This window comes from Ahaetulla prasina, chromosome 2, assembly GCF_028640845.1.
Source record: "Ahaetulla prasina isolate Xishuangbanna chromosome 2, ASM2864084v1, whole genome shotgun sequence".
Taxonomy (NCBI): Eukaryota; Metazoa; Chordata; class Lepidosauria; order Squamata; family Colubridae; genus Ahaetulla; species Ahaetulla prasina.
Genome location: NC_080540.1, coordinates 516,459 through 538,718, shown reverse-complemented (window position 1 = coordinate 538,718; position 22,260 = coordinate 516,459). Strand labels below are relative to the sequence as shown.

General features: G+C 40.8%; 1 pseudogene; it reads right to left on the bottom strand.

Moving 5' to 3' along the window:
• The window catches only part of LOC131192841 (zinc finger protein 493-like), a 44,426-nt pseudogene that overhangs the window by 8,986 nt on the left and 13,180 nt on the right, over window positions 1–22,260 (bottom strand).

Below are 22,260 nucleotides of genomic sequence, written 5' to 3'. Positions count from 1 at the left end.
GGTTTCCTGCCTGGGCAGGGGGTTGGACTAGAAGGCCTCCAAGGTCCCTTCCAACTCTGTTGTTATGTTATGATGCACGTTTCACAAACCTGGATGCACGTTTCACAAACCTAGATATACGTTTCACAAACCTGGATACACAACTTGATGCATGTTTCTCCAACCTTGAAAATAAAATTATAGCCAACCTTGAAAATAAAATTACAACTAAAATAAATGAAATCACAACTGACCAAAACATCGCCCAACTCAACAAACATTGCCTTGTACGCAAACTAAATCACAAACCAATCACCCTAACAATGTTGAAATGCTAGTAAAAGATACAATGGAGAGAGAGAAAAAACACTAAAATGCTTTTTTATTTGCTCTAGATATTACAAATGAACCAGATATTGATAAAATACGAAACATCATTTCAAATTACAAATTAACATCTTTTGACCCTAGTGAAATAACTGAAGTCTCCAGAGATGGACCTGAATTTAAATACAACGATGGTTCAATAGCACCCAAATTCTGTAGAATCATATGCAAAAATGAAACCAGCAAAAGAGATCTCATTTATACTATAAACACAATAGCCAAAAACAACCTCAGCTACAACAAACTTAGAGCTAGACCAGACTTATCATTCCTACAACGTATTAGATCCCGTGAACTTCGTTCAGAGCTCAAACGACGACTAGAAGGAGAAACCAACCTTTACATTGACTACCGTGCAAACTGCATAAAAAGAAAATCCTTCAATCAAAACCCCATCACCCAATCTCACTCCAATCAAAACATTCAACCATCCACCAAACAAGGCATCCATCCATCTATAAATCAAAACACCCATTCACCCGTCGATCAACCTACAAATCCTCAACAACCCATTCAAAAACCCCAATCATCCAATGATCAACCACTCACTACTCAATCAACCAACCATCTACCGCCTGTTACAAAAACCAATCAAAAATAGGTATGCACGCCCCTTACGTCCAATACACTTAATTCTACAGGTCTCAAATGTAAATTATTATTTTTTAATTCAAAAAGTTTTACAAAAAAAATTTCCCTCCCCCTTTCCCCCCAACCCCTCTCCCTTCACAAACCCTCTCCCCCCCTGACTTCCCGGAACAAGCACAAGGTATAGTTAAAAATAAAACAAATATATGCTAAAAAAAAAATTTTTCCCCAAAACTATTATACCAATTTTCCCTCTAGCTCTGACTTCCTCCTTACATAACCAAAATCCTTCAAAAAATTAACAATAAACAGTAATAAAATATATAGATCAGTAGAACAAATTAATCCTAAAGTATTTAAAACCAGCTAAAGCATAAAAATCCAATCCAGTTCAGAGAATATCTCCCTTATAGCTTCTATAACCATATAATTTCCCCCCCAAGTCTTTCTTACATAAGATTTTTCGAGAATATTCTATTTAAAATTCAATACAACAGATTATAAAATTTCAATACAGGGAAATTACAATATCTATTCAACTTTAGTCCTTCCTCGTCAAAATCCAGTATAAATCCAAATATCTAGTCTTTTATGATAGTTATAAAACATATAATCAACCCATTTCTTCCAGATCCTTACATATTGTCTTTCAGGAACGCTAATATCTTTTTCTGTTAATATTTCCAAAAAAAAAATTCTTTCAAGAATGATACTTTTGTCTCTTGCCATTTTTTTTTGATGCATTAGTCTCTGTCTTTCCTTCATTACTCCTTTTGAAAAGTCAGTCACAATATTTCCTAATAGTTCCTTATGTCCAAGAATCCACGAGTTACTGCCGTATATTCCCTCAATCCGAAAAGAGAACTCTTGGGAAGCATTAACCCTGTGAATTTTTCCATTTCGGGAGACAGCCTCCTGTAGCACAAATTCAGGCTTTTCATCCAAACTTTTTAAAAAAGGCTTCTTTACATCCATTCCATATTCCAAGTCCTGATTACTTTGGTTAATTTCCTCCAAACTCTCATCCAAAACGCCTCCATTTTTTTCCAATTCGTATTTTTGAATAATTAAATACATTCTTTCTGTATAATCCTGTATAAAGTCACGAATCCATTCTTCTGAAAAAACCTTCATTTATTTATTATTTATTTATTTATTTGATTTCTATACCGCCCTTCTCCCGAAGGACTCAGGGCGGTGTACAGGCAAGAATAAAACAGACGGTACAATATACAAATTTAAAATGCAGTTAAAAAACTTATTTTAAAATAGCCTGAAAAGTAAAATATATAATAAGCTAAAAAACCCCATTTAAAATTAATCACTAAAAATTTAGAAATTTGTTAAAATCAATTTAAGCCAGCCCCGCGCGAATAAAAAGATGTGTCTTCAGTTCGCGACGGAATGTCCGAAGGTCAGGTATTTGGTGTAAACCCGGGGGAAGTTCGTTCCAGAGTGTGGGAGCCCCCACAGAGAAGGACCTTCCCCTGGGGGCCGCCAGCCGACATTGCTTGGCAGACGGCACCCTGAGAAGTCCCTCTCTGTGAGAGCGTACGGGTCGGTGGGAGGCATGTGGTAACAGCAGGCGGTCCCGTAAGTAACTTTGCTTTCATGGCAAAGTTCTTGCTGAAAATCCCCTTAACTTAACTTAAACAAACTAAAATAATCCAACAATCCACAGTCCAGTACAATAAGATAAAATCTCCATTCAGTTTCACTTTCTCAACAAGTAAACGCCATTTTATTTCATTGTGTTGATTGTAGATGAGAGAAATTAAAAAAAAAAATAGAAGTCAGATTTAATACTTGCAATTTAAATGACTGATCTCCTGTGTTTATTCCGTCTGCTTATAAATATCCATAACAATCAATTGAAGCAGAAGTGGTCGCTCTCTTCTCTGTCTGCTTGAAGCAGAAAATGTAAATTATTAAATGCAAGAAGTATTGTAAACAAATTACCTGAATTCATCCTCTTATTAAACAATGATACATTTGATATCATATTTGTATGTGAAACATGGCTAAACTCATCCTTCACTGACTCCATTATTTCAAACAAAGAATACCAAGTTCTTCGATCAGATCGTGATCACCGCAGAGGTGGTGGAGTAGCTATTTTTTACAAAAAATCACTGAACTTAAAAAATATTCAAGTTGCACATAAACTCTCTCTACCTGAAACTATTGTATGTGACCTATCCACCAATACCACACTAAGATTCATATTATGCTACAGAGCCCCTGACTACGACATCGCTCATGCAAATATATTAACCTCACTACTAACATGGGCTACCTCTTGCCCATATCCTCTCATCTTTCTGGGAGACCTAAATCTACCTTCTATAAACTGGATAACAAATGAATGTTCAACTGAACCAATCCATACTACACTATACAACGCAGTTACAGACCTTGGCCTTGAACAACTAGTAACTAACAATACTAGACTCATGAACTGCCTCGACCTCATCTTTTGTAATAACTCAAACTCAATTTATGGACTACAAGTAAAAGAACCCTTTTCCAACAGTGACCACTGCATGATAGACTTTTATCTAAACATACGTCCTCGCATAAATCGTCTCAACAATAGTACTCCAAACTACAATTTTAAAAAAGCCAACTATGACCTTATAAACAATGATCTCTCATTTCTTGACTGGCAAAATCTATTCTCAACCTGTACCACTGCAGAAGACCACTATAAAGTATTCCTACTCGAAATCAATAAAATCATCAAACTATACGTTCCACAATTCATCACCAAAATCAAAAAGAAAAGCAAATTTCCCATATCAATAAAAAAGCTGCAATCCAAAAAAAAAAAATCCCTCTGGAAAAAAAACAAAAAGGGTTATGTAGCAAACTTCAAAAACCGCTACAAAAATATTTGCAACAGAATAAAAACAGAATGTAACACTTACCACACTAAACAAGAAGAAGACCTCCTACGCACCAATTCCAGTCGTGCTTTTTATAATTTTGTTAATAATAAACTTAAAGAAACAAGATCCATTCCACCACTAAAAGAACCTAACGGCAAAGAATGTACTGACGAAAGTTAAAGCAAACCTTTTTAACATATTTTTCGGCTCAGTCTTTGTAAACAGTGATGGCTCACATCCAACATTCCTCAATCGTATCAAAAATGTTAACAATGACTTAACTCAAATAGATTCAACAGATGATAACAACGACCTATCACATATAGACCTCACAGAAAATAATGTTGAAAAAGCCCTTCGCAACCTGAAACCATCATTATCTATTGGACCAGATGGACTATGTGCATACTTTTTAAAAAAACTTTCAATTAATATAGCTGAACCCCTAAGCATAATCTTCAATATAGCCTTCATAATTAGTTCCCTTCCAAAACTCTGGTCTCTAGCCACAGTCATCCCTATCTTCAAAAAAGGAGATCCAAGCCTTGTTGAAAATTACAGACCTATCTCTCTATGTTGTGTCTCTTGCAAAGTAATGGAATCCATCATAAACCAATCCATTACACTCCATCTCGAAACAAACAACCTTCTCTCTAATAAACAATTTGGTTTCAGAAAAAAATTGTCTTGTAACCTACAACTCCTCCACTGCAAAAACATATGGACTACCAACCTTGATCAAGGAAAAACAATAGATGCAATCTACATAGACTTCTGCAAAGCTTTTGATTCAGTAGTACATGATAAACTACTCCTCAAACTAAAATCCTACGGCATTTTGGGACCTCTTCACAATTGGATAAATGCCTTCCTGTCAAATAGACAACAAGTGGTCAAAATTGGCAACGCTATATCAAATCCTGTTCCTGTCAAAAGTGGCGTTCCCCAAGGTAGTGTTCTTGGACCAACACTCTTCATATTATACATAAATGATCTCTGTGACTTCATCTCAAGTTATTGTGTTCTCTTTGCTGATGATGTCAAACTATTTAATACCACTAATAATACTTCTACCCTTCAAGAAGATCTCGACTTAATTTCCGATTGGTCTAAAACTTGGCAACTCCAAATCTCAACCAGCAAATGCTCAGTCTTACATATTGGAAAAAAGAACCCTAACATCAAGTACAAACTTAATGGACATTACCTAACTGACGACCCCCACCCTGTCAAAGATCTTGGAGTTCTCATATCAAATGACCTTAATGCCAAAGCCCACTGCAACTACATAGCAAAAAAGGCCCTAAGAGTTGTAAACCTAATTCTACGCAGCTTCTTTTCTAAAAACTCTACACTACTAACCAGAGCATACAAAACATTTGCCAGACCTATTCTTGAATACAGCTCATCTGTCTGGAACCCATATCTCATCTCTGACATAAATACAATAGAACGAGTCCAGAAATATTTCACTAGAAGAGTTCTTCACTCCTCCAAAAACAACAAAATACCTTATACCAATAGACTTGAAATCCTGGGATTAGAAAACTTACAACTCTGTCGACTCCGACATGACCTGTGTTTAACACACAAAATCATCTATAGCAATATCCTTCCTATAAAAGACTACTTCAGCTTCAATCGCAATATTACAAGAGCAAAAAATAGATTCAAGCTAAATGTCAACCGCTTCAAACTTGATTGCAGAAAATATGACTTCTGTAACAGAGTTGTTAATGCTTGGAATTCACTACCTGACTCCATAGTCCCTATTCAAAATCCCAAAATCTTCAACCAAAAACTGTCTACTATTGATCTCACCCCATTCCTAAGAGGACTATAAGGAGTGTGCATAAGAGCACAATAGTGCCTATCGTTCCTGTCCTATTGTTCCCTTCATTATATCAAATTAATATTATTGATGCATATTTTTACTTATATATTTTCTTCAATACATGTTGTTTTATCTATGACAATTGTTTGTGTATACTGTTGTGACAAAAAAAAAAAAAGAACGCTGCCTTGAGGAACGCCATTCTTGACAGGAACAGGGTTTGATAAAGCATTGCCAATTTTGACCACTTGTTGTCTGTTAGACAGAAAAGCAGATATCCATTTGTGAAGGGGTCCAGAAATGCTAGGCACTGCGAGCAGGAGGGTGCCTCATGGGCGATGCTGGGGCGAGCAGTCCAGAGAGCTCCGCAGGGGCACCTGGGGAAACTTGTAGGCAGGAAAACAGGAGACTCCCGCCTCCCTTGCAGTGTTATATTTTCTCCTGCTCTTTCCTTCCTTCCATCCTTCCTTCATCTTCCCATCTCCTTCTTTCCTTCCATCCATCCCTTATCTTCTCGTTCCCTCGCTCCCTTCCTCTTCACTTTCATATCCTTCCTTCCTTCCTTCCCTTATTTCTCTTATCTTCTCATTCCTATTCCTTTCTTTTTATTCCCATCTTCTTCCTTCCTTTTCTTTCTCCCGCTTTCTTGTTATTTTCTTTCACCTTTTCCTTCCTTCTCTCCTTTTCCATCTTCTTTTTCCTCTTTCTAACTTTTTCCTTACTTTGTTTCCCTCCCTTTCCCCTTTATTCTTTCTTGCTACGTTTTTTTCTTTCACTTCCTTTTCCATCTTCTTTTTTCATTCCTTTTCTCTCCTTTTCATTTCTCATTTTCGTTCCTTTTTTTCTTTCCTTCTTTTTTCTCTCTTCCTTTCTCCTGCACTATATTTTCTTTCTATCTTCCTTTTCCTTTCTCCCTTTCTTCTCTTCCTTCCTTCTCCTATTTGTGTCTTTCCTTTTCTCATTCTCCTTTTCGCTCTCTTTCCTCATTTCTGGTTTCTCCTCTTTCTCTTCCTTTTCTCTGTCACCATTTATTTCTTCCTTCTTTTTCTCTTCCTTTCTCCTGCACTATATTTTCTTTCTATCTTTCCTTTTTCCTTTCTCCCTTTCTTCTCTTCCTTTCCTTCTCCTATTTGTGTCTTTCCCTTTTTCTCATTCTCCTTTTCGTTCTCTTTCCCTCATTTCTGGTTTCTCCTCTTTCTCTTTCCCCCTTTCTCTGTCACCATTTATTTCTCTTTCCTTCCTTCCTTTTTCACTCCTTCTTCCTTTTGGTCTCATTCCCCTACTCTTCCTCTCTCTGTGTTTTCCCCCCAGTAGTTTCTTTTTAATTTGAACTTATTCTAACCCATTTCTGAAGAAAGACGTAACCCATCAGAAAGAAAATATTTTTTTTTTCAACCTCAGAGAATTCCATGAGTTTGTGTCCAAAATATTAAATTTATACTAAAAGAACAGAGGAATCAAATTCTCTTGGTGTCTTTGTTTTTCAGATGTGTTACGAATAATTCTGGAGTTGCTTTTTATATGCTTTCTCTCTTTATTTATTTGAAGCTTCCTGCTCAGGAAGTGTTGTGGTCCACCAGCAGCCTGCGGAGCTGGCAATGGAGTTGGACAGTGATGAGGCTGAGGTGATGCCAGGGCCAGGATTGGGGAGTGAGGTGCGGACTCCAGAGCCTGATAGTAGTGAGGCAGAGGAACAGGAGGAGCCTGTTCCTAATGCACACGAGAAGAGCTGCCAGAAGGCAAGAGCAGCTCAAGCAAAAAGGACAACTCAGGAGTAGAACCAAGAGATAACATAACATAACATAACATCAGAGTTGGAAGGGACCTTGGAGGCCTTCTAGTCCAACCCCCTGCCCAGGCAGGAAACCCTACACCATCTCAGTCAGATGGTTATCCAACATTTTCTTAAAAATTTCCAGTGTTGGAGCATTCACAACTTCTGAAGGCAAGTCGTTCCACTTATTAATTGTTCTAACCGTCAGGAAATTTCTCCTTAGTTCTAAGTTGCTTCTTTCCTTGATCAGTTTCCACCCATTGCTTCTTGTTCTACCCTCAGGTGCTCTGGAGAACAGCCCAACTCCCACTTCTCTGTGGCAGCCCCTGAGATATTGGAACACTGCTATCATGTCTCCCCTAGTCCTTCTTTTTGTTAAACTAGACATACCCAGTTCCTGCAACCGTTCTTCATATGTTTTATCCTCCAGTCCCCTAATCATCTTTGTTGCTCTTCTCTGCACTCTTTCTAGAGTCTCAACATCTGATGATTGGTTCCTCCCATAAGGTTTAAAACAGACCAGCAAAGGCGTTTGGGCTTTGCCGGAAAACAATGTTGGTAGCTTTGTCTTCTGCTTCGCCTACGTCTCATTTTTGTGACTTCTGAATGTTTGCAAAGAAAGGCCTTTGGCAGTTTGCCTAATTGGACCAAGGTTTGCGATAGAACTGAGGAATTTGTGATGGGAGGAATTTGTTTTAATTTAGGTGAACTACGCTGGGAATGAAGTAATTCTCAGCTGTTCAAAGAAAGTTTTTTTTTTCCAGGGACTGAGTTTCCTACTACCTACTTCGGTCTGAGTCACAACAGGAAGCATCAAAAATGAAAATTGAGCATAGAGGCTATAATTTTCCTTTAAAAAAAAAAAGGATATTCAGATAGTCCTAGACTTCCAACAGTTCATTCAGTGACCATTCAAAGTTACGACAGAATTGAAAATAGTGACTTATGACTGTTTTTCACACTTGCAACCGTTGCAGTATCCTCATGGTCACATGATTAAAATTTAGTCCCTTGGCAACTGACTCGTATTTATGATGGTCGCAGTGGCCCGGGTCATGTTATTCCCTTTTGCAGCCTTCTGACAAGCAAAATCAATGGGGAAACCAGATTCACTTAACAAACGTGTTACTGATAATCTCTGTGATTCACTTAACAACCGTGGCAAGAAACATCGTAAAATGGAGCAAAACTCATTTAACAAATGTTTCATTTAACAACAGAAATGTTGAGCTCAATTGCGGTCACAAGTCCAGGATTACATGTACATAGTTGGGCATGTAGCAAATTTTGTTCATTTCTTTCAATTCTATTTCCCTTTATGGAATGGAACAGAACAGAACTGTCAACCAGCCTCAGATCAGTGCTTAAGAAAATAAAGACCCAACTCCATCATTTTGAAGAAATTGGTAATTTATACTAAGCAAGTCTGAATGCTGTACAGGCAAAGCCAGAACTGAAAGTAAATCAAAACCACAGAGTCATATCCTCTCCTGAACCCTCCCACTACTAGATGTCATACAGTAATAATCCAATGTCGTCTTCCTCCTTGGCCACGTGTAGTTTCACTTCCGATATTTTCCCTCTGTCAATCTTCTGGATGGAATGTGAAGCAAGCAGCTGCTGTTACATTCACGCACCAAAACAGTTCAAACGTTTGTTTAAAAAGGCTATCTCCCTCTCCCACGCATGCAATGTCAGCCGAATGCTGGGAACAGTAAAAACCTCCCCCCTTCTCCATTAATCATGTAAGACACTCAGTAGAGCAAACTTTTAACAAGGTAATAAAACAGTAAAACAGTCTAGTAGGAGAAATACACTTAATTAAAGCAGAGGCTGACAAGAACAGAACAGAATATCAGGGTTCAAGTAACACCCCCAACGAAATAAAACTCCGAGGCTTGGATTTCCTCAAAGCCACATTTTATTACAGATGTCATATTGGCACATCTGGGGAAACCTGAATCTGAAAGCTTCCAGGGTTTCCCCTCTCAAAGGAAGTTCAAGTCCCTGCCCAACACCCACAAGACCATCACATGGTCCAATTACAGCATAGTCCCAACTGGACAGGCCTCCTAGTTCCAGCCTCCCAGGTGCAGGGCAAGATGGCCTTGACTTTCTGCGAAAGGAATGTTGTTATGACTGTACCACCCATGCTCCATACAATTCCCCCCTCCCAGGTTCCCACACTAGGAAACATGGCAGGCCTGAAGGCACAATGAAAGAAATGGCTTCCAGGTCTGAAAGGCCACCCCCAAACCCCCAGATAGAAAAGCGTATCCTGGAAAGAGAGTAACATAGTGGTTAAAATTCAACATACTAATAATCTCTCCCTTGTCCAGAAATTTATCATGGAATTGCTTTATCAGTCTATCTGCCTTAACATTCCAAATTTTAACCCAAGTAGCTTCAGACAAATGGTACCCTTTCCAACGTACTAACTATTGCAATCTACCTCTGTATAGTTTAGAGCCGTGAGGGTGAACCATTGGCATGTGTGCCATAAGTGGCACACATAGCCCTATCAGTGCATGTGAGCTCCGCTCTGGCACCCCAGGTAATTTTCAGGTCTTCTGGGCTCACCAGAAATGGGGAAACAGGCTGTTTCCTGCCTCTTGAGGGCCTGCGTGGGGGGGGGGATCCATTTTTCTCTCTCACCTGGCTCCAGGGCCTCTCCAGCAGTCTGGGGAGGGCGAAATGGCCTTTTCCACCCTCCCCGGAGGACTTCTGGAGGCCAAAAACAGCCGTTTGACAACTTGCGGTCCCACCGGAAGTTGTCAAACAGGCCGTTTCTGGCATTCAGAGGACCTCTGGGGTGGGGAAGGCCATTTTTCCCCTCCCCAGACTCCTAGAGAGGCCCTGGAGATTGGGGACAGCAAAAAACGGGCCTTCCAGGCCCACCAGAAGTTGTCAAATGGGCCGTTTTCATCTTCCCAGGGAGGCCCTGGAGCATGGTGAAAGAAAAAGGGGCCTAACGGGCCATCACGTGCCAGAAGCGGGGAGAGGGGGGGTCACACAGGCATGCAGAGGCCGGGACACATAGAATTATGGGTGTGGGCATGCACATGTGCAACCCCCTCCCCGCCCGGCACGCAATAGCAAAAAGGTTAGCCATCAGTGGTCTAGACCAGGGGTCCCCAACCTTTTGGACCTCAGGGACCACCAAGTTCATAATTTTAAATCCCATGGACCACTAATAAGAATCCAGAGCACCACTTGCTGAAGTGACGGGATGGGTGTCCTTCAAATAATGTCCCTTCTCTTTCTCCCCACCTCCCCTCTCTCTCCCATTCTTTGTCTCTCATTCTTTCTCTCTCTCCCACTCATTATCTCATCTTTCTCTCCCCCTTTCTCTCCCCCCCCTCATTCTCTTTGTCTCCCTCTCTCCCACTCATTCTCTCCCATTTTTTCTTATTCTTTCTCTCTCCCACTCATTCTCATTCTCTCTCATCTTTCTCCCCCTTTCTCTCATTCTAATTCTTTCTCTTCCCCTCTCCCATTCATTCTCTTCTCTACTCTTTCTCATTCTTTTTCTCTCCCTCCTGTTTTCCCCCTTTCTCTCTGCCCCACTCTCTCATTCTTTCTTTTCCCCCCCAACTCTCTCATTCTGATTCTCTCTCTAATTCTCTCTTTTTCTCTGTCTCTCATTCTCTTTCATTCTGATTTTCTGTCATTCTCTCTCTCACTCTCTGATTCTTGGTCTCTTTCTCGGTCTCTCATTTTCTCTCACTCTCCGATTCTCTCTCTGATTCTCTGTCTCTTTCTGTCTCTCTCATTCTCTCTCTATCATTCTCTGATTCTCTGCACATCCCTTTCAGAGCCAGGCGGCTTCAAGCAAGATCTGTGGAAAGAGCACATACCCCCCAACAACATCCCCGGGGAGGCGGGCAAGCTGAGCGGCGGAGCACTCTTTGAGTTTTCCCTCCAGCTGAGTAATCAGCCCAGAGACTCCGGGAGGAGGAGGAGATAGGAAGAAGCAGGAGGGGGGTCGGAGTGCTCCGGAGAAACAAGGCACGCCAGGAAGGACCGCTTCTCTCTCATTCTGATTCTCTCTCATTCTCTGATTCTTTCTCTGTCTCTGTCTCTGTCTCATTCTCTTTCTCATTTTCTCTCATTCTCTTTCTCATTCTCTGTCTCTTCTGTCTCTCATTCTCTCTCTATCATTCTCTGATTCTCTGCACATCCCTTTCAGAGCCAGGCGGCTTCAAGCAAGATCTGTGGAAAGAGCACATACCCCCCAACAACATCCCCGGGGAGGCGGGCAAGCTGAGCGGCGGAGCACTCTTTGAGTTTTCCCTCCAGCTGAGTAATCAGCCCAGAGACTCCGGGAGGGGGAGGAGGTAGGAAGAAGCAGGATTTGAGTGCTCCGGAGAAACAAGGCACGCCAGGAAGGACCGCTTCTCTCTCATTCTGATTCTCTCTCATTCTCTGATTCTTTCTCTGTCTCTGTCTCTGTCTCATTCTCTTTCTCATTTTCTCTCATTCTCTTTCTCATTCTGTCTCTTTTTCTCTATTTTATTTTGTGTGGCATCCACATTCCGCTCGGTATATTTGCTCCAGCCGATGGAGCAAAGCAGCCCTCGTCTCCTGCCGCTTGGGACTCGGAGGGGGAGGTAATGGAATTTTGTAGTATCCTTCCCCTGGAGTGGGTTGGGAATGAAGATTTTGCAGTATCCTTCTACCACGCCTACCAAGCTACACCACGCCCACCAAACCATGCCCACAGAACCAGTAGTAAAAAGAATTAGATTTCACCAATGGATTCAACCTTATCTCATTTGGATCAGAAAGGCATAATATGCATATACATAAAAAGCTATAGAAATGGTGGGGCAGTGGCAAGAATACAGTACTACAGGCTAATTACCCACAGCCAGGAGATTGATTCTGACAGGCTCATGGTTGATTCAGCCTTTCATCCTTCTGAGGTCGGTAAAATGAGGATGCAGGCTGCTGGGGACCATATGCTGACTTGGTAAACTGCTCAGATAGTATTGTAAAGCATTGTGGAGTGCTATATAAGTCTAAGTGGAATTACTATTGTTATATAGTTTCTCACGAGCATGGATCCATTTATGAGAAGAAAGACATCCATTCTGAGCAACACACTTTCCACACTCCATGCATTTATATGGCTTCTCCCGTGTGTATCCGTTTGTGTATTCTTAAGCTACTGTTATGAGCAAAAGTCTTTCCGCACTCCATGCATTTAAATGGCTTTTCCCCTGTGTGGATCACCTTATGGGAAATGAGATGACCTCTTTGAGCAAAAGTCTTTCCACACTCCATGCATTTATATGGTTTCTCCCCTGTGTGGATCCTTTTATGTATTCTTAGGTCACTGTTATGAGCAAAGGTCTTTCCACACTCCATGCATTTATACGGCTTCTCCCCTGTGTGGATCTTTTTGTGCACAGTAAGACCACTACTACGAGTAAAGGTTTTCCCACACTCCATGCATTTATACGGCTTCTCCCCTGTGTGGGTCATCTTATGGGAAATAAGTCGACTACTTTGAGCAAAGGTCTTTCCACAGTCAATGCATTTAAATGGCTTCTCCCCTGTGTGGATCCATTTGTGTCTTCTGAGATTACTGAGTTGAGCAAAGGTCTTTCCACATTCCATGCATTTATACGGCTTTTCTCCTGTGTGGATCTTTTTGTGGCTACTGAGTCCACTGCTATGCCTAAAGGTTTTCCCACACTGTGTGCATTTATATGGCTTCTCCCCTGTGTGGATCACTTCATGGGAAATAAGATTATCTCTTCGAGCAAAGGTCTTTCCACACTCCATGCATTTATATGGTTTCTCTCCTGAATGGATCCTTTTATGGGAAATAAGACTACTACACCTTGTGAACCTGTTACCACATTCTCTGCATTTGTATAGCTTCTCCCCAGTGTGAATCCTTTCATGGGAAGTAAGTTGCCTGCTTGTTCTGAAAAATGTTCCACATTCCAAACATTTATAAGGCTTCTCTTTTGTGTCAATCACTTTTTGAGATTTAAGGGACTTATTTCCAAGAGAAAGAATGAATTTCCCATTGTAACGTCTTTTTATAGCATCTTCTCCTTGGTTTTGGGTTAAATTGTGTTCTTTTACTTGTAATTTAGCTTTGATTAACTTCAGACTTTTTCCAGTATATTTTTCCCTTAGTTTCTCTTGTTGGGCAAGAAAGTCTTGCATCAGAGCATCAGTGGAAGATGAGCTTTCCTGATTCCAATCATTTGACTGGTTTCTATCATGGCTTTCAATTTCCATTCGAATTCCAAACTTCTCCCTTCCATCTTTAGCATTGATCGCTTGGAACAGTTCAGAGGAATCTTGATTCGCCTGCCCATTATTACCTTCAAAGAAAAATAGAGAAATGAAAATGGTAACATTAGAGAAAAAGATCAAATTGTAGAAAATCAAACAAATTTCCTTCTTAAATTTTCCAAAATCCCATTAGGTTGTTTGCTTGCTTACAGGGGTGTGATACAGACAGAATGATTTCTATATTCGTGAGTCATGAAACCTTTGAAAACATCTAAAAAACATCTCTTTCTTTACAATTATCTATCTATCTATATCTATATATGCAAATGTTACTCAAAGTTAGCTTTGAGTAAAGGAATAATGAGGGGAAACATCCAAGGAGGAATAAGGAGAAAACTTAAGAATTATTCGGGTGGAACTTCCGGTTGGCACCACCTTTCTCGCTGGGTGCCTAATTAACGCGCTCCGCACTGGATATCGTAAAAGCCGGTGAAAACAAAGATGAACAGCTGTTCCCGGCTTCAATTTCCCTCTCTGGTCGAAAGAGAGAGAATAGAGCAGTGGGGGGAGTGGTAGATTCCCCTAGGGGCTTTGTTTTTGTTATGCAATTGAATCCCATTGAATCCTGCTTTAATCTCCAGTACTCAGCACGCTCCTGCAAAAGCAGGAAAAGAGGAAGGTGTCCACCTCTGCTCAGTTGATTTATTTTTGTGGATTTCTATGTGCAGACGGAAGAAGACGAGTGAACAATTATTGGATTGCAAGTATTTTTGATTTCCTGACTTCCACCTTTTAAAAAGAGAAATTTTTTCCCCCTTGCTTTAACTGACTGTTTAAAATGGCGTTTGAGAGAAAGTGAAAGTAAAGCGAAGTAAAGTGGAAAGGAGCAAGCTGCGTAACTAAGAAGCTAGGAAACACTATTTGTGGATTGTAACGAATTGAGCTCTCTTATACTTAAAGGAAAAATTGCGTTTACTTGCTGAGAAAGTGAAGGTGAATGGAGACTTTATCTTATTGTGCTAGACTGTGGACTGTTGGATTATATTAGTTTGTTTAAGTATTTCATAAGGGGATTCTCAGCAAGAATTTTGCCATGAAGGTTCTTTCAGAAGAATGGATTCGTGACTTTATACAGGATTATACAGAAAGAATGTATTTAATTATTCAAAAATACGAATTGATAAAAAATGGGGACGTTTTGGATGAGAGCTTGGAGGAAATTAACCAGTGTAATCAGTACTTGGAATATGGAATGGAGGTGCAAGCAAAAACGGATAAAAATGAAGATATGATCGTGAATAAACCAGATGATGTACAGAGGCTCTTTTTAAAAAGTTTAGATGAAATGCCTGAATCTGTGTGACAAAATGACAAAATTAGTAGACCAGAGGAATGCTGTCGATATAATTTACTTGGACTTCAGTAAAACATTTGATAAAGTAGACCATAACCTACTACTAGATAAAGTAGAAAAATGTGGGTTAGACAGCACCACCACCAGATGGATTCGTAACTGGCTGACCAACCGCACTCAACGTGTAGTCCTCAATGGAACTACATCCACATGGAGGGAAGTATGCAGTGGAGTACCCCAAGGCTCTGTTTTAGGCCCAGTACTCTTCAACATCTTCATCAATGACTTGGACGAGGGGATAGATGGGGAACTCATCAAATTTGCAGATGACACCAAGCTGGCAGGAATAGCCAACACTCCAGAAGATAGGCTCAAGTTACAGAAAGATCTTGACAGACTTGAACATTGGGCTATCTAACAAAATGAAATTCAACAGTGAAAAAGTAAGGTTCTACATTTAGGCCAAAAACAAAATGCACTGCACCGTATATGTGGTACCTTGCTCAATAGTAGTACCTGTGAGAGGGATCTTGGAGTCCTAGTGGATAACCATTTAGATATGAGCCAGCAGTGTGCAGCAGCTGCAAAAAAAGCCAACACAGTTCTGGGCTGCATAAACAGAGGGATAAAATCAAGATCACGTGAAGTGTTAGTGCCACTTTATAATGCCTTGGTAAGGCCACACTTGGAATATTGCATCCAGTTTTGGTCGCCATGATGTAAAAAAGATGTTGAGACTCTAGAAAGAGTGCAGAGAAGAGCAACAAAGATGATTAGGGGACTGGAGGCTAAAACATATGAAGAACGGTTGCAGGAACTGGGTATGTCTAGTTTAATAAAAAGAAGGACTAGGGGAGACATGATAGCTGTGTTCCAATATCTCAGGGGTTGCCACAAAAAAGAGGGAGTCGGGCTGTTCTCCAAAGCACCTGAGGGTAGAACAAGAAGCAATGGATGGAAACTGATCAAAGAAAGAAGCAACTTAGAACTAAGGAGAAATTTCCTGACAGTTAGAACAATTAATAAGTGGAACGACTTGCCTGCAGAAGTTGTGAATGCTCCAACACTGGAAATTTTTAAGAAAATGTTGGATAACCATCTGACTGAGATGGTGTAGGGTTCCTGCCTGGGCAGGGGGTTGGACTAGAAGGCCTCCAAGGTCCCTTCCAACTCTGTTGTTATGTTATGTTATGTGTCACAAGAGGCTGCCTCCCGAACCGAAAAAATTTACAGGATTAATGCTTTCCAAGAGTTCTCTTTCCGGACTGATGGAATACATGGCAGTAACTTGTGGATTGTTGGACATAAGGAACTATTAGGAAATATTGTGATTGACTTTTTAAAAGAAGTAATGAAGGAAAGACAGAGACTAATGCATCAAAAAAAATGGCAAGAGATGAAAGTATTATCCTTGAAAGAAGCTTTTTTTGAAATATTAACAGATAAAAATATTAGCGTTCCTGAAAGACTATATGTGAGAAAGATCTGGAAGAAATGGGTTGATTATATGTTTCACATTTATCATAAAAGACTAAATATTTGGATTTATATTGGATTTTGACAAGGAAGGACTAAAGTTGAATAGATACTGTCATTTCTTGTATTGAAATTATATAATGTGTTGTACTGAATTGTAAATAGAATATTCTCGAAAGATCTTACGTAAGAAAGATTTGGGGGGGGAAATTATATGGTTATAGAAATTATAAGGGAGATATTCTCTGAATTGGATTGGATTTTTATACATTAGCTGGTTTTAAATACTTTAGGATTAATTTGTTTTATTGATTTATATATTTTATTACTGTTAATTGTTAATTTTTTTTAAAGGATTTTGGTTATGTAAGGAGGAAGTCAGAGCTAGAGATGGAAAATTGGTATAATAGTTTTGGGGAAATTTTTTTTAGCATATGTTTGTTTTATTTTTAACTATACCTTGTGCTTGTTCCGGGAAGTCGGGGGGGGAGGGGGGTTTGTGAAGGGAGAGGGGAGGGGGGTTGGGGGAAAGGGGGAAAAATTTTTTGTAAAACTTTTTGAATAATTAAAAAAAAAAGAATTATTCAGGTGGGTTAATTTCAGCAGAGACCTGTGAGAACTGAAACAATTTTGAAACAAGCTCCTTCATTCCCGGTGTACCTTGGAGCAGATGCTCCATGACAACTGGCAGGCTGGACTCCCACTCAGCCTGTTCCTTGATCCCAGCGATGAGATTTTGGAAGAAAATCCCTTGCTTGAAGCCCCCTATTGGCTTGTAAACGCTTTTCGCACTGAGACTACATAGGTTGAGAGATTTCAGGAATGGCTATTTCGCTGCTCCAATGTCTTACTGGCTTTAGATCTTTGGCAGGATCTGGTTCGTAGAGAATAGGGTTCGGGTGCACGGAAGCCGGCAAAAAAAACAACAGCTTGCTACATTGTCACAACATAAGTCCTGGCATGGTGGGATGGGGGAATAAGTAGGGCAAATGTTGTTGCAGGGACTCTGCTGTCATTCGTAAATGTGAATGACCGCCGTGGTGCTGCAACATTCGTAACTTTAGGATTAAGTACTTGGGAGTGGGCTAGGTCATAAATTGGAATGGTTTCCTTCCTTGGAATACAAGGCCAGATCATTTCCTTCTTCCTCCCAGGAGACGATAACTGATCAATGATTTTTTAATTAAAAAAAGATAACGATAATCTGTGTTCTTGAACTCTCTGATTGGGGACTAGAAAACACTTACCCAGAGAGACCACGTTCCTATAGTTTTCAAGCATGACTTCCAAATGTAGCGCTTTTTGGTCAGGATCCAGCTGAGACCATTCCTCCTCAGAGAAATACACAGCCACCTCCTCGAAGGACACAAGACTCTCCTGAACACAGAAAAAAGAACAGGAGGATTTGCAATATCTGATCATCTTAATCAATGATTTAGACAAGAGGATAGTAGAGGAATTCCTCAAATTTGAAAGCAGGACTAAATTGACAGGAATACCAACACTCCAGAAGATAGACTCAAAATATAGATGTATCAACAGATTGGGCCCCATCTAACAAAATGAAAAGCAACAGTGAGAAATGGAAGGTTCTACATTTAGGAAAGAAAAACCGAATGCACAGGCATAGAATTGGTGATACCTGGCTCTACAGTGTAACAGAGGAGACCATGCTGACATCGGAGCAAGACAGTTGTGGTGAGCGGAGGTCCATCGAGCCCAACTGCTTTCTGCCTGCCTGGAGGATCTTCGGAGCCAAAGCTACCTATAGAGGTGATGAAGAAAGGAAGTGCTTTCTGTCGATCACAAGTGGACAGCCATCCACTTTGTTGGATCCGGAAAATCTTCCTGACAGGCAGAGAAGAAGCCGGCCATTAATGGCTGAACTGGAGGTGCGACAGCCAGGACGAAGAAAGCAGAGATAGAAGCGTAAAGTGAAGCAATCTGCCAGATCTGGGTAAGGATTGTCTAATTTCTACCCAGAAGTAAGTTTAATTCCACAAATACATTTAAGAAAAGATGGACTCCAGAGAGAAGGAGGGAGGGCACAGGTTTCTTCACTTCAAGGAAAACTGCCGAGTGAAAGTTTTGAGCTGATTACAAATCCATTGAAGTAGACCAGTGATGGCAAAACCTTTTGCCGTTGTGTGCCAAAAGCATGGGAAGCTTGGGGTTTTTTTCGCCCTCCCCAGGCTCTAGAGGCTTTTTTGGAACCTGAGGAGGGCAAAAATGTCCTTTGCCCCCACCCAGAGGCCAGAAACTGCCCATTTCCTCATTTCCACTAACCCGGAAGGTCCGAAAATCAGCTGGTCGGAATGCACATGAGCACTGGAGCTGAGCTAGGGCAACACTCACGTGCCCACATACATGGCTCCACATGCCACCTGTAGCACGCATGCCATAGGTTCACCATCATGAAGGAAAAAGAGAGAAGCGACTGGAAAATTGAAAGAGGCGGTGGTGAGGCCCCTCCTTAAGAAGCCTTCCCTGGACCCAGCTATTTTGGCTAATTATCATCCCGTCTCCAACCTCTGCTTTTTAGCGAAGGTTGTTGAGAGTGTGGTGGCATGGCAGCTTCCTCGGTACCTGGATGACACTGTTTATCTAGACCCGTGCCAGTCCGGCTTCAGGCTTGGGTACAGCACGGAGACGGCTTTGGTCGCGTTGGTTGATGATCTCTGGAGGGCACAGGACAGAGGTTGTTCCTCTGTTCTTGTCCTGTTGGATCTGTCAGCGGCGTTTGATACCATCGACCATGGTATCTTGCTGCAACTGTTGGGGGGTTTGGGGGTGGGAGGCACCGTTTTGTGGTGATTCTCCTCCTACCTCTCCGACCATTCGCAGACGGTGTTGACAGGGGGGCAGAGATCGATCACTAGGCAACTCACTTGTGGGGTGCCGCAGGGGTCGATTCTCTCGCCTCTCCTGTTCAACATCTATATGAAGCCACTGGAGGAGATCATACGTGGTTTCGGGGTGAGTTGTCAGCTGTACGCTGATGATACTCAGCTGTACATTTCCACCCCGAACCATCCCAACAAAGCCATCGATGTGATGAGTTGGTGTCTTGAGGCCGTTCGGGTCTGGATGAGGACGAACAGACTCCGACTCAACCCATCCAAGACGGAGTGGCTGTGGATACCAGCGTCCCGGCACAGTCAACTAACCCCATTGTTGACTGTGGGGGGCGATTCGTTAGCCCCCAGGGAATCGGTGTACAATTTAGGCGTTCTCCTGGACGCTCGGCTGTCCTTAGGAGACCATCTGACGGCCGTCGCCAGGGGAGCTTTTCATCAGGTTCGCCTGATTCGCCAATTACACCCTTTTATGGATCGGGACTCGTTATGCAGTCACTCACGCCCTCGTTACTTCCCGTCTGGATTACTGCAATGCTCTCTACATGGGGCTCCCCTTGAAGAGCACCTAGAGGTTCCAACTGGTACAGAATGCGGCCGCGCAGGGGATTGAGGGAGCATCTTGTAGTTCTCATGTAACACCTCTCCTGCGCAGGCTGCACTGGTTGCCAGTAGTCTTCTGGGTGCGCTTCAAGGTGCTGGTTATCACCTTTAAAGCGCTCCATGGCATGGGACCGGGATACTTACGAGACCGCTTGCTGCCGCCAGTTACCTCCCAGTGTCCTGTGCGTCCAGTCCGCTCTAACAGGGAGGGCCTCCTTAGGATGCTGTCGGCCAACCAATGTCGGCTGGCGGCCCCCGGGGAAGAGCGTTCTCTGTGGGGGCTCCGGCCTTGTGGAATGATTTGCCGGTGGGACTCCGTCTTCTCCCTGATCTTCGGACCTTTAAGTGCGAGCTCAAGATCTTCTTTTTTCACCAAGCGGGGCTGGCCTGATTAATTTTAATACTGTGGGTTTTTAGTGGGCTTTTAAATAGGGGTTTTATTCTATTTTTGTAATTTTCTTAATTAATATTTTTAACCTACAGTGATCGAATTAGATTTTTAAACTGGATATTGTATTTTAAATTTTTGGATTATTGGTGTTTTATCTGCTGTACACTGCCCTGAGTCTTCGGAGAAGGGCAGTATAAAAATTTGAATAAATAAATAAATAAATAAAATTAATTTTAAAACGAAAGAGAAAGCGTAGACTGGGCATTTTAAAAAAATAAATATAATTCAATGCATGCATATGGATAAAAGTATTTTTAATGTGTTATCTCCCGTTAATAGTGAAAGTTTTCCTTGGGTGGTCAGGCCTGGATGGATTGACCTTGATGATTATTGGGATTAGTTTCAATAATGTGAAACATTGGAGTATTAAAGATTGGGGACTCGGTGGGCTTTATGGACTACAAATACTAATTGAAAGAGGATAAATATTTTTCCCTTTTCTCCTGTTTTTTTATTTTTTAAGTTTTTATCTTTTTTCTAAGAAGGCCTGTGTGGATTGATTTTGGACTAGCTTGGTATCGTGGAACATTGGAACATTTAAATAGCAAAAATTACAGACATAGAGGGTCTTGTGGATTATAAACTTAATTGATTGCAACATCGAGGTATTGAGATACTGAAGACTGATTGAACCTGAAGGAACTGATCTGTGATCTGTTTGCTTCTCCTATCTCTGTGGAATATTGACGTACTGGGGTGCTGTTAACGATCAGGGTCCAGTTCTATAAGAAGTTATATGATTATGAAAAAATTCCAGAGGAAAATATAATACAATATTTGGAAAAAGCCAAATATTTGAATAAACTACCTATATGTTTTAATAAGGCTGTACACCGCCCTGAGTCCTTCGGGAGAAGGGCGGTCTAGAAATCTAATAAATAAATAAATAAATAAATAAATAAAATAAAGCCAACTTATCAAAAGTGCAGGAAACGGTGAAGAAGATGTTGAATGAAAGAATAACAATGGTAGAATTAGTAAAGGTGATTAAAGTAACAAAACACCTGATGACCTGCCAGTAGAAATGTACAAAGAGTTACAAGATACATTGAGTTGTCAATGTTAGAGGCATATAAGGAAGTGTTACTAGAAGCTTAAGATACCAGATACAAGGACAGATGCTAATATCACCTTAATTCCAAAAGAAGATTCAGATTTAATATAAATATAAAATTATAGGCAGATATCCTTATTAAATGCAGACTATAAAATATTTGCTTCAATAATATCCAAAACACATAAGAGATTTCTGAATGAATTTATACATTCTGACCAAAATGGGTTTTTACTTAAAAGGCAAATTAGAAACAAATTAGTGGACTGGAGGCTAAAACATATAAAGAACAGTTTTGGGAATTGTCTGGTTTCAGGAAAAAAAGGACCGGGGGTGACATGATAGCAGTGTTCCAAGAAGCAATGGATGGAAACTATTCAAGGAGAGAACCAACCTACAAGGAAAGAGAAATTTCCTGACAGTGAGAACAATTAATCAGTGGAATGACTTGCCTCCAGAAACTGGAGGTGTTTATGAAGAAATTGGACAGCCATTTATCTGAAATGTTATAGGGCTTCCTGTCCGAGCAGGGGGGTTGGACTAGAAGACCTCCAAGATCCCTACCAACTCTGTTATTCTGCTCTCCCAAATTCCCAAAGCAAACATGTAACTAAGTTAAATGGCTGTACGTCACACAAGTCCTAATTTTAGATGAGAAAATGGACAATTCTCAAAATTTCTTTCGACTGAAGAAATATTTGGGGAAGTATTATCCAACTTCTCTACTGATTCTTCAAAACCTTCAGTGCCTTTCAGTAAAGT